This window comes from Suncus etruscus, chromosome 1 (genome assembly GCF_024139225.1).
Source record: "Suncus etruscus isolate mSunEtr1 chromosome 1, mSunEtr1.pri.cur, whole genome shotgun sequence".
NCBI classification, from domain to species: Eukaryota; Metazoa; Chordata; class Mammalia; order Eulipotyphla; family Soricidae; genus Suncus; species Suncus etruscus.
The window spans coordinates 89,866,136-89,878,862 of NC_064848.1; the positions used below are offsets into that span (position 1 = coordinate 89,866,136).

The 12,727-nt window shown below is 38.6% G+C and overlaps 1 non-coding gene across 1 annotated transcript; it reads right to left on the bottom strand.

Annotated features, from left to right (window-relative positions):
* Positions 1-9,951: 9,951 nt before the first annotated feature.
* Positions 9,952-10,111, bottom strand: LOC126033540 (U1 spliceosomal RNA). Its single transcript, XR_007504463.1, has one exon. It is a non-coding gene; the product is annotated as a U1 spliceosomal RNA (small nuclear RNA).
* Positions 10,112-12,727: the final 2,616 nt, after the last annotated feature.

The following is a 12,727-nucleotide window of genomic DNA, read 5'->3' on the forward strand; positions in this document are numbered from 1 at the left end:
GAACTTGCCATGTGCATGGCAGACCTGGGTTCAATCCAGATACTGTATATGATCACTTGTGCAACACCAATAGTGATCCCTAAGCTAGACAAGAGTAATCCCTGAGTATTACCAGGTGTGGTAAAGATAAAAGAAAGAGGAAGAAAGGGAAGGGAAGGGAAGGGAAGGGAAGGGAAGGGAAGGGAAGGGAAGGGAAGGGAAGGGAAGGGAAGGGAAGGGAAGGAAGGGAAGGGAAGGGAAGGGAAGGGGAGGGGAGGGGAGGGAAGGGGAGGGGAGGGGAGGGGAGGGAAGGGGAGGGAAGGGGAGGGGAGGGGAGGGGAGGGAAGGGGAGGGCAGGAAGGGGGAGGGGAGGGGAGGGGAGGGGAGGGAAGGGAGGGGAGGGGAGGGGGAGGGGAGGGAAGAGGAGGGGAGGGGAGGGGAGGGGAGGGAAGGGAGGGGAGGGGAGGGGAGGGGAGGGAAGAGGAGGGGAGGGAAGGGAGGGGAGGGAAGGGAGGGGAGGGGAGGAAAGGGGAGGGAAGAGGAGGGGAGGGGAGGGGAGGGAAGGGGAGGGAAGGGGAAGGGAGGAAAGGGGAGGGGAGGGGAGGGAAGGGAAGGGAAGGGGACGGAAGGGGAGGGGAGGGAAGGGGAGGGAAGGGGACGAAAGGGGAGGGAAGGGAAGGGGAGGGGAGGGAAGGGAAGGGAAGGGAGGGGAGGGGAGGGAAGGGGAGGGAAGGAAAGGGGAGGGAAGGGAGGGGAGGGGAGGGAAGGGGAGGGGAGGGGAAGGGAGGAAAGGGGAGGGAGGGGAAGAGAAGGGGAGGAAAGGGGAGGGGAGGGGAAAAGAAGGGGAGGGAAGGGGAGGGAAGGGGAGGGGAGGGGAGGGGAAGGGAGGAAAGGGGAGGCAGGGGAAGAGAAGGGGAGGAAAGGGGAAGGGAAGGGAAGGGGAAGGGAAGGGAAGGGGAAGGGGAAGAATGGGGCAGGGAAGAGGAAGGGAAAGGGGAAGGGAAGAGGAAAGAGAAGGGGGAAGAGAAGAGGAAAGGGAAGGGGGAAAGAAAATAGAAGGGGAAGGGAAGGGGGAAGAGAAGGGGAAGGGAATGGGGAAGAGAAGGGAAGGGAAGAGAGGAGAGGAGAGGAGAGGAGAGGAGAGGAGAGGAGAGGAGAGAGAGGAGAGGAGAGGAGAGGAGAGGAGAGGAGAGGAGAGGAGAGGAGAGGAGAGGAGAGGAGAGGAGAGGAGAGGAGAGGAGAGGAGAGGAGAGGAGAGGAGAAAGGAAGGGAAGGAAGGAAGAAAGGAAAGAAAGGATGGAAGGAAAGGAAGGAAGGGAGGAAGGAAGGAAGGATGGATGGAAGGAAGGAAGGAAGGAAGGAATGGAAGGCAGGAAGGAAGGCAGGAAGGAAGGAATAAAGGAAGGAGGGAAGGAAGGAAGGAAGGAAGGAAGGAAGGAAGGAAGGAAGGAAGGAAGGAAGGAAGGAAGGAAGGAAGGAAGGAAGGAAGGAAGGAAGGAAAAATAAGGCCCCATTTACGTAAGAGCCTCACATTAGGAGCTAAGTCAGTAACTAAGGTCAGAAACTTTCTGTTTGCATTTTGTAAGGCTTAATATTGTTGCAGTGGGATATTAAATGAGTTATTTCATTTAAATGAGTTACTTTTCTATAGATAAAATGGAGACAATAATTATACTAAATTTGGATGATTGTGAGATTAAAGTATTTCTACAAACATGAATTATATCTAGTTATTATGTTGGTCTTTTGTAGGGAGGTGACCTGTAAAATTTCACCAGTAGAATATGAGTACTGGTGAATATGATTTCAGCATGCAGGGAGAAGAATTTGTAATGTTACTCATTATCTGCTTTGAAAAAATTCTTTACAGGTTTAGCAGACTCATTGTAAGTTCAGAGAAATATTCTTAGAAAGACATAGAGAGGTTACAGTGTGTATTTGAGTGTGTGTTTGTGAATATGAGGACAACATAACAGAAGGCAGGGAGGACAGGACTGGGAGAAAGAGTGAGCCAGTAACTAGGGAGAAGGGGAAGTTAGTCTGTAGACTTGGCAAACCTCTGACAGTTATTTCTCAGCACCTTAACTTTATCCATAATGTTGAAGCAGTTATGCAAAATTCCAAAACACCTATCATATCCATGAGGTTGTCTTAATGCTATATAGCTCTGATTCAACAAAATAGAAATGTTTTTCTATGGATTCTGCCCATGCTAAAACACTTACTTAAGAGCCATTCCCACTGCCTCGTGGTGCGTTTACTTATTGCAGTGTTAGAGGAGGTTCAGGTGTGATCATACAATTAGGGAACCCCATGGTTTCCAAATGGGTGTTGAGTTCAGTTGCAGTGTTGTGGCTATCACCTCCCCATCACATCTCAGGGTGTTAGTGCATCTCCAGGTAATTTTCATCTCATATTTAGGGTGCCATTTCCTTTTTTAGATCAAGAGCATGAAGTCTTTTGCCTTTCTCATTTCTGACATAGCAAACTTTTTTTCAGTATGTACAAATCCAGGAACAAAAGAAATAAAGAACTACAACAAATATAAAATTTGAAGACAGCAAATGCCCAGGGATAAAATGTCAAGACATACAGCTACCTAAAAAATAAAAGTCCAGACACTGGGAAACAAACCTTGAAACCATTCTGTTGCATTGTCATTTTTAAGCCTTATATGATACAAATTTAAGTATCTTGACCCTAGAGCTCAATAAGCCTGTCTCCTACTTTGAAATAACGTGTTATGTGAGGTCCTAGGTAAAAATTGAAGAATTTACTCTTCCTCTTTCTTTCTTTTCTTCTCTTTCTTCTCTTCCTTTTCTTCTTTTTCTTTCTTTCTTTCTTTCTTTCTTTCTTTCTTTCTTTCTTTCTTTCTTTCTTTCTTTCTTTCTTTCTTTCTTTCTTTCTTTCTCTCTCTCTCTCTCTCTTTCTTTCTTTTCTCTTTCTCTCTCCTTCCTTCCTTCCTTCCTTTCTTTCTTTCTTTCTTTCTTTCTTTCTTTCTTTCTTTCTTTCTTTCTTTCTTTCTTTCTTTCTTTCTTTCTTTCTTTCTTTCTTTCTCTTTCTTTCTTTCCTTCTTTTTCTTTCTTTTACTTTCTTTCTTTCTTTCCTTTCTTCTTTCATCCTTCCTTCCTTCTTCCTTCCTTCCATTCTTTCTTTTTCTTTCTTCTTTCTTCCTTCTTCTTTCATTCTTTCTGTTTTTATTTATTCTTTTATTCTTTCTTTTTATTTCTTCTTTCTTTCTTCTTTCTCTTTTATCTTTTCTTTCTTTATAGCTTTTCTTCTTTCTCTCATTTTCTCTTTCTCTTTTTCTTCTATTATTATCTATTGTCTCACTATGTACAAAATATTGTTCCTTTCTTATATCTTTAAATAGTAAATTAAACAGGGGGTTATTTAAGAATGTACCAATACACTACTATAGATAACAAGAAACAATTAGAAAACATCTTTAATGATCAAAAGAAAAATATATTTAATGATCAAAAATAATATTGTGGGAGAAGCAGAGATGGTTATCAATAACTTTGTTTAGCAAATACTTTTATGTTTTATAGTAAATAAACATATTGTGGGAGAAGCAGAGATGGTTATCAATACACTATAGTATAGCAACTACTTTTATATTTTATAGTAAATGTACACATATATAATATATAAGTTTTATATCTGTTAATAAAATTATATAAATTAACTTTTACAAAATATATAGTAGATATAATCTTTTTTTGTTTTTGGTTTGGGCCATATGCTCAGGATGATGCTATGTGCTCAGAAATCACTCCTGGTTTGGGGGACCATATTGGACACAGGGGATCAAACCAGGTCCATCCTGAGTCAGCCATGTACAAGGCAAAAGCCCTACCAAAGCTCTATCACTCCAGCTCGATTAGATATACCGTATTTTCCGGCGTATAAGACGACTTTTGAAACAAAAAAAAAAAGTCAACCGAAAATCGGAGGTCATTTTTTATGCCAAGTATATCCCAAAAAATGTTTCAATATGCTGCTAAACAAAAATTGTCTGAATATTGCCACAAGATGAATTTTCCAACTCGATCCTGCACCAATCACTGCCAGGCTACTCGGACCACCTCTCTAACTCAGCCAATCCAAGCAGGCTTTTTATGCATGCAAATTATACAGTGTTCTGTACCCGAATCTACACTGTCAAAAGCCTGCTCAGATTGGCCAGAGTCAGAGAGGAAGTCTATTACAGTATAACCTTTGGACCTTTGCTTGTTGTGATTGGCTCACTGTGGAAGATATAGTTGCAGCACAGGAACATTCTGTCTGATACAGCAAATATAGGCCTAAACCTATGTTTTAACTGTAAAATTAGGGGGTCGTCTTATACGCCGGAAAATACGGTACTTTTTATGAAAGATGATAAAGGTATTAGGGTAATATTCACAAGAATTTGGATTTGTAATTCATCTTTATACAATCTTCCTGCTTTAATTTACTTAAAGGAGTATGAACAGAATAATATATAGTGGTCTATCAAAAATATGTTATAACATTTCCTTGTATTGATTCCCTAATAAAAGAACAAAAGCATAATACTAATTAGAAAACACTATACTACAAAACTCTGAAAGAAAATTATAAGACAGGCTTGGAAATAGTAAATAGCATTGAAAGGTCTTGAAATTCTGTTCTCACCAGTAATTCACATCCAACTTGGTAGCATCGCGATGATGAACTATGAATATGAGGTTTGGATCATAAACATCACAGACTCTGGTGAAAGTATTGTATAAACACATATGGAAGACATATCTTTCACTGGTTCTAAACAATAGGCAGGAATTGGTGTAGAAAGACTTCTTATGTAAATTAGTTTATAATAGTGATCACTAAAACCATAAGTATTACATTTTAATGAGGTGAAATTTTGGTGCATTCATTATATAGTTACTTGGTTTTGGATGGGTGAATTATAACATAAGGTGAATACCAGTGAAATGTGTACAAAATCCTGGAGTCTATTTCAAAACCTTAATATATTACCCCCAAGTATTCATACCTTAGTGAAAGTAAATAAAAACTGAAAAAGTAAATGAAGAAATAGAGACCCTCCCCAAACCCTCCATCTGGATTTGAGCAGCAGCCACCACTGGCAAAGCTCAAACTTATTGCTCCCAGGACAGGTTTGCAGGCCCCACCCACCCATCCATCCCCATCTTCCAAATAAATTCAAAACATTTCAATTTATACCATATAGTTCAAGGCAGATTTGACCTAGCATTTCTTTCCCTTAGATATATACAACCCCAAACCCAGAATAACAAACCAATGAACTAGTTTGCAATATTTCTATCATACTTAGATATCTTCAGCTGTCTAGAATAAATAACATCTAAAACAGATATACCTCTAACCACTTCTTATACAAACAGTTAAATATACCATTTTTTTAATTCACCTTGAAACTCCAGCACTGCATCCCACCAAATAAAAAGAAAAAGGGAAGACACCTGTTTCTTGGGATATGGAGATTTATCCTAGCAAATTTCCAAGTCCACATAAAGGCATGAGCCTTATAGATGAGGACCTAAAATCAGCATTTAATGTCTTAGCAATGGAAATCAAGAAAATACTAGCCTGCGAAATTAGAAATGAATAATTCAAGCAACTCAAAGAATTTTATTAGAAGATGAGAGAATTCATACAAATGGAACAAAAGGAAGTAGAAAACATGCTAACAAGCCATGGTAGCAGAATTACATACCTGGGGAATTGCAAATATGAACTCAAAGGCAAAATACAAACCAGCAACAAGAAAGAAGTCAATAAAGAAATGAGAGACAAAACATTGGAAAAAATAAAGATATTTAATGAAGACAAAAAATAATTTATGACTTACAGGAATATCGCGGGGAGGGGGAGGAAAAGGAAAAGGGAAAGACAAGTCATGAAGAAGATGATAACTGAGAACTTTCCCACTTTCTGGAAAGAGGCTCCTGTACAAATCCAAACAGCTAAAAGACTGCCAAACAAAAGACTCTATCAGAACAACACCAAGACATATAGTAATTCAAATGGTAAAAAAACAAAGAGGGAAATGAACTCTTTAAAGCAGTAAGGGAAAAGAAAAATCTCACATATAAAAGAAAGAACATAAGAATCAGGGACTGGGGCCCAGAGAGATAGCACAGCAGCGCTTGCCTTGCAAGCAGCCAATCCAGGACCAAAGGTGGTTGGTTCGAATCCCGGTGTCTTATATGGTCCCCCGTGCCTGCCATGAGCTATTTCTGAGCAGACAGCCAGGAGTAACCCCTGAGCACAGCCGGGTGTGACTCAAAAACCTAAAAAAAAAAAAAAAAAAAAAAAATCAGGGACTGGAAGAATCAACCCAGATCTTCCATTTAAAACAATTCAGGCAAAAAAGAGAGTACAATGACATATTTAAACTACTGAATGAAAAAAAAAAACTTTCAACCTAGAGTCCACTACTAAAAAACCCCACTAATTTACATGGGAGTGTGGGCTAAAAACATTCTTGGGTTAAAAATTCTAGGATTAAAAACAAAAAGAACTCACAATATTTGCGCTAAACAAACTGACTCTAAGTGAGCTACTCAGAAATCAATTACATAAACAAAACACCCAATTGTAACAACAACAACAAAAACCCTACACAATATAATGGCACAACAGCCCTTTCTTCAATGATTTCCTTAAACATCTATTGATTAAATACTCCCATCAAAAAGCACAGAATAGAGGGTAGCATCAGGAAACAAAACCCAGATATTTGATGCCTACAAGAAACATATTTAAAAGTTCAGGATACACATAGGCTTAAAGTAAATTAATGGGAAAAAATTATACATACCACTGGAAAGCAATAAAAACTTAGACAGCCATACTTATATCAGACCAAATGCATTCAACCTCAAGAGAGTACTCAGAGACAAAGATGGACTCTACTTATTAATCAGGAGAGCACAAATTCTGATCAACATTTATGCATCAAATGTAGATCAGCAAAATATAAGGATTTTGCTCACAAACTTAGAGAAACATACAGAGGGAAATGTGATAGTTGTGGGCAATTTCAGCACACCATTATCGCCATTAAACAGATCTACTAGGCAGAATGCTAGCAAAGAAATAAGAGCCTGAAATGAGAAACTAGAAGAACTAGGACTAATGGATCTGTACATGGCCTTCCATCCTCAAAATGCTAAATACACATTCTTCTCAAGTGCCCCTTGAACCTTTTCTAGGATAGACTGTTTTAGGACACAGTCTAACTTACATAAAGTCACAAATATAAGAATTATACCAAGTACACTATCAAACCACAATGCAACAGAGATCAGTATGGATTGTAAAAAAAAAAAAAAAAAAAAAGATGTGAAGAAAATTTAACATCTGGAGACTAAACAACATGCTGCCCACCAACAGCTGGATCAAAGAAGAAATCAAAGAAGAAATAGAAAGATTCCTCAAGACAAATGATAATGAACAAACAGATAGGCAAAATTTATGGGACACAGCAAAAGCAGTAAATAGGGGGAAAACGGCAATACAGACCTACATTAGGAAAGAAGAAAATGACAAAATCAACAATCTAAAGTGACACTTTAAATATCTGGAAAAATCATCAGCAAAGGAACCTAAATATAGGTAGAAGAAAAGAAATAATAAAAACGAGAGCAGAAATCAACAGCATAGAAACAAAGAAAACAATACAAAGAATCAATGAAATCAAGAGCTAGTTTATTGAATGAATAAACAAGATATACAAACTGCTGGCAAGATTCACAACGAAAGAAAAAGAGAAATCACTCAAATATATTAAATTAGAAATGAAAGGGGAGCTATTACAACAGAACCCCAAGAAATCCAATATATCATGAGGATTTATGAACAACTGTACTAAGTTAGGCTAGAAAACCCAAAAGAAATGGACATATTTCTAAAAAGAAATATCTTCCAATACTTAATAAGGAGGAAGTAGAAAGCCTAATGTAGGCCAATTACAATGCAATTGAAAAAGTTATTAAGAAACTCTCCAAGAATCAAAATCCAGGAGGAGATGGGGCCACAGGTGAATGTTATCAAACATTCAGTGAAGAGTTACTACCATTGATCCTTAGACTCTTCCAAAACACCATAGAGATGGGAATCCTCCCTAACTCCTTTTATAAAGCTAATATCACGCTCATTCCCAAAGCTGACAAAGATACCATCAAGAAAGAAACCTACAGACTAATCTCACTAATGAACATGGATGCAAAAATCCTTAACAAAATCTAAGCAAACCAAATCCAACAGGGTATAGTGCGGAGAAGGAAACAAATGGAGTGGAAGAGGAAAAACGCAAAAGCCTTTTTTTTTCTTTTATACTTCAAAGAAACCTGCAACAACAGATACAGCTGTTTAGATTGAACAGGTGTTCAATTAACTACTCTTTATATGGGTCTTCAATAATGTTCTAATGCTTTAATCGACAGAATCAGGTGCAAAATGCATTTGTAAGCTAGGGATTCCCACCACAGTGCTCACTATTAGAATGTTTTAGTGTCTTAATTTTAATATGTCTATAATAACTCTTTAACTTCTTTGTCCACAGTGGTTCTTGCAGATATAGATTGGTCTCCCTAGTTTCACTTTTCAGTGCTCTATCATATAAGACTCTAAATACAGTGCTCAATATGAGAATGTCTTGACAAATCACTCTAATGTATCCATTTTCTATTTGATTGTGCCCGTTATTATGGTCTAATGTTGATGTCCACAGAGACCACTGAAATAGGCAACTGCACACCACAGACTCTGGCTACAGTACCGGTTCATTGAATATGTTTTTGCAATTTATTTTTTTCAATTCAAACAGTTTACTATTATATCATAATGCCCATGTTATCCGTTTGCTTTCAGGAAAGGAACCTAAGGGCAGGTTTCTCTGCATCACTACCTAATAGTGAGATGAAATCAGAAGATGTTCTTTGACACCCGGCTGCAACATAGGATCTGTGCAACAATCAACATCTCTAATTATAGAAGCCTGACAGTGTGCCCTTATTCTTATGAAATGAAGGAGCTCATCTGCCTTCCTCCACTAACGTACTTTTCTTCTTAGGAGGAGAAGGTTTGTGTGGTGGGATTTTGGCTTGAGTGTTAGAATTTCTGAACCTGTTCTTACACCTTTTCACTGTGTGGATTATTTCCTGTGTCAACATTTTGCCAGATCCTAGTTTTGGAGTCTGGGGCTCTATTTATAAGTGATTCTGTATTACTCCACAGGAACTTTTGTGTATTTTCTGAGTCTATCACATATTTATTTATTTTATAAACAACAGGCCAAATAAATAGAAAAACATAATACAAACTATAAATTAGACTTCAGAAGACTAGATAAGAACACATGGAGATAAAGATTTGTCATTGGGCTGGAGAGATAGCATGGAGGTAAGGCATTTGCCTTGCATACAGAAGGACGGTTGTTCAAATCCCGGCATCCCATATGGTCCCTGAGCCTGCCAGGAGCGACTTCTGAGTGGAGAGGCAGGAGTAACCTCTGAGTGCTGCCGGATGTGACCCAAAAACCAAAAAAAAAAGAAAAAAAGAAAAAAAAAAAGATTTGTCATTGGATTACAAAACTCAAATTACCACACCATGGGTCAGTAAAATGCAGGTTAATGAAGAGTGGACTAGAAATGAATAGGAAGACAGGTAGATATCTGGTGACTTCAATGAAGAATGAATGCAATAAAGTTGTGCATTAATATAAAATATATAATTAAAATAATGTTAATGTTTTATATTAATGAACAACTTTATTGCATTAGTCATAGTGAGGCCACGACATAATACAACAGTTAGGATACATGATAGGTATGGCCCATGGTTCACCTAGTTTTAACCTGAAGGCCCTCATCACAGGGTGGTCCATTTAATCTAATGTAATTCTCATATTTTCTTGAATCTTATTGGCTGTCTGTTCCATGATTTTTTTTTCAGGGGAGAGCACGCACGCAGTCCCCCACTACCATAAATTATACAGTTGAGTTTCCCCACTACCATAAATTATGCAGTTGAGTTTCCCACATTTGGGGAAATCGCAGGGGTCAGCACGCCCCGAGTGCAATGGGCAAGCCTTTCCCTGCCAGGTAAGTTTTTTTTTTTTTATATATATCCTTGAGCATCCTCAACATTTCCTCTCCAAAATCTTTATCAGAGAGGCTATACAGCTGTCTAATGCTGTTTAGGTCTTCACAACCACCATCCTCATGCACTAAGTATGATGGGGTTCTGCATCATACCACGTGACCTTTGGGTATTTTTTTTTTATGTGTTTTGGTGGGGTGGGGCTCATTGACTAGAAGAAATGTGTAGCCAGGAAGCATATTGACCTGGGATAAAAATGGCTTTTCTAAGTCCAAGAGGGTCCTGCTACTGGTCTGTCTAACTTCATCCATTTCTTGGGACTGTGTAGCTGGGTGGAGCCCAACTCAGGTGGCTAGAAGACCTCTCCCTTTGTCTCGATGTTTCTCTTTCCCTCAGAGTGATCTGGGTAAAAAATGGCTCTTATGAGTCAAAGAGAACTCTGCTGCTGGTCTGTCTGTCTGTCTCCTTCCATCTCTTGGGATGAATTATGTACTCTCTGGCACAACCAGGCTGGAGCAATATAATCTCATGTGCTTGTATTGAATGTTTAGCCTGGTTGGCTGAGAATTACTTATGGACCTCTAAAGTGCCACGTGGGAAGTCAAAATTAAAAGAAAAAAAGATGGGGCTAGAGTGATAACACACTTGTCTTGCATGAGACTGACCCAGGATGGACCTTGGTTCAATCCTTGGTGTCGCATATGGTCTCCCAAGCCAGGACCAAGTTTCTGAGCACATAGCCAGGAGTAACTCCTGAGCATCACCGGGGATGGCCCAAAAACAAACAAAAAAAGAAGAAGAAATATTAGCAGAATATTATTTCAGAAGGAGATGATGAGAAAGGCAGATAAAGCTCCATCCAGAAAGAAGTAATTTGTCCATGCCAACTTGCTCATTGGCAAAACAACTGAACTGAATGCACTATTAAAGCAGTGTCTTTTTCATCTGATGCAAAAAAATTATCTATTCCTTAAACAGAGAATGACATGGAATCCTCATATTTTTTGAACTATGAGCTCAACATCCTAAAATTAAGTAGGAACTATGGTGAAATACATAATCCATTAGCAATCAAAATAAGGCAGAAAAAAAGGTCGTCTAAGCAGAAATAAAAATGACAGCAATTAGAAGCATCTCATGGGAAAACAGTTTATAAACATAAATTCTATTTACATAACTATGTTAAAGGCATTGACAAGATACTTACCTTGTTTGATTTAGATTGTGATTTGATGATTATAAAAGCATGGGATCTACAATTTGATAGCATCAAAACTATAATGAGAACTACATTCTATTTTTGATCAAGGTCAAGGAAAGCATGTGTCATTCTCTTTGTGGGGATAAAGAACACAATGAAATAGCCAAAAAAGACATGTGAGTAATGCTACTGACATTTAAAAATATTTTTCTGTGTCTTTGTACAACTTAGCAACCTAACCTCATGGTCTCTTAACACAAGAAACACAATCAGGAAAAGTAACTAAAAGTAGTCTTATTATCATTTTCTTTGAGTCACAAACAAGTAGAATTCTGAATCATTTCTAGCTTGTATACTTTTTAAAAAATGCCTCCTTTGCATCCAGAGAGCTTATCTCAATTTCAAGGAGGCAAACACTATCCTCTGCAGATCCTTCTTTCTCATCTTTGTTTCATGCAGTATTAGGTGGATGTTAACGTGAGTAATGGACCAATCCAGCAAATCCCCACAACCCACAGCAATCACAACCACAGTGTAAAACAGAGAGGAGTGGTGTCTACATCCAACTCTAGTTATGAAGTACCCATTTTGTGGTCTTTTTCACAAACCACATTTCTTTAAACTTAATCAGAACTAACCCTTCTCTAATTAGAATCACACAAGCTACTCAAGCACTGGAAAGCAAGACCCAGAGAGAATCCAGGATTGTTTATAAAGAACTGATTATGATCTCCTGTGGTGATGGAGACACAGAGGCATACACAAACACACACTTTAGAGATCATGGGTTTTACATATTACTTGCTCGCTCTCTATGTAATTGTTGAACAGACATTCCTGAGGGAAGAGAAAGGGAGCCTCTTCGGTTTTACCCCTATTACTAATGGTACTGACAAACTCTGGGGGGTAATTGCTGGTTAGTTACCAAATTCGGTACATTCCTCCCATGGACTTACTCAATGAGGTTCAGACTCCTTTGCACTCCAGTGATGTCATTCATAAGGATTCATTCATCATGATTTTTTATTTGTCAAGTTCTTCCCATATCTAAGCTTTTCTTAGAAATGAGTGAGGAGTTCTGAATCCCTCTTTTGATTTCTTATAGGTGTTTGTGCTTTAGACCAGAGAAATAACTCGATATACTGAGTTTATACTTTGTTTTCAGTAGGCCATGGCATGTTTTACAGCATCACCAGGCCAACCTCAACCTGAGATTCAGAAGTAGTAGTCCCAAAGTCACTGTGTGACTTTCCCCAAATGAATGTATGTGTGTGTTTCTATTTCACCTAGGATACTCATCTTGCTTAATCTTGTGTTGAAACTTTTTCAAATTTTTATGTTCCTCAACTTTCTAGAATGGTAGTTTTTGATGTGATACCAATAGTTGAATTGAATTGATTTATTTGGTTTACCAACTAGAGGTTT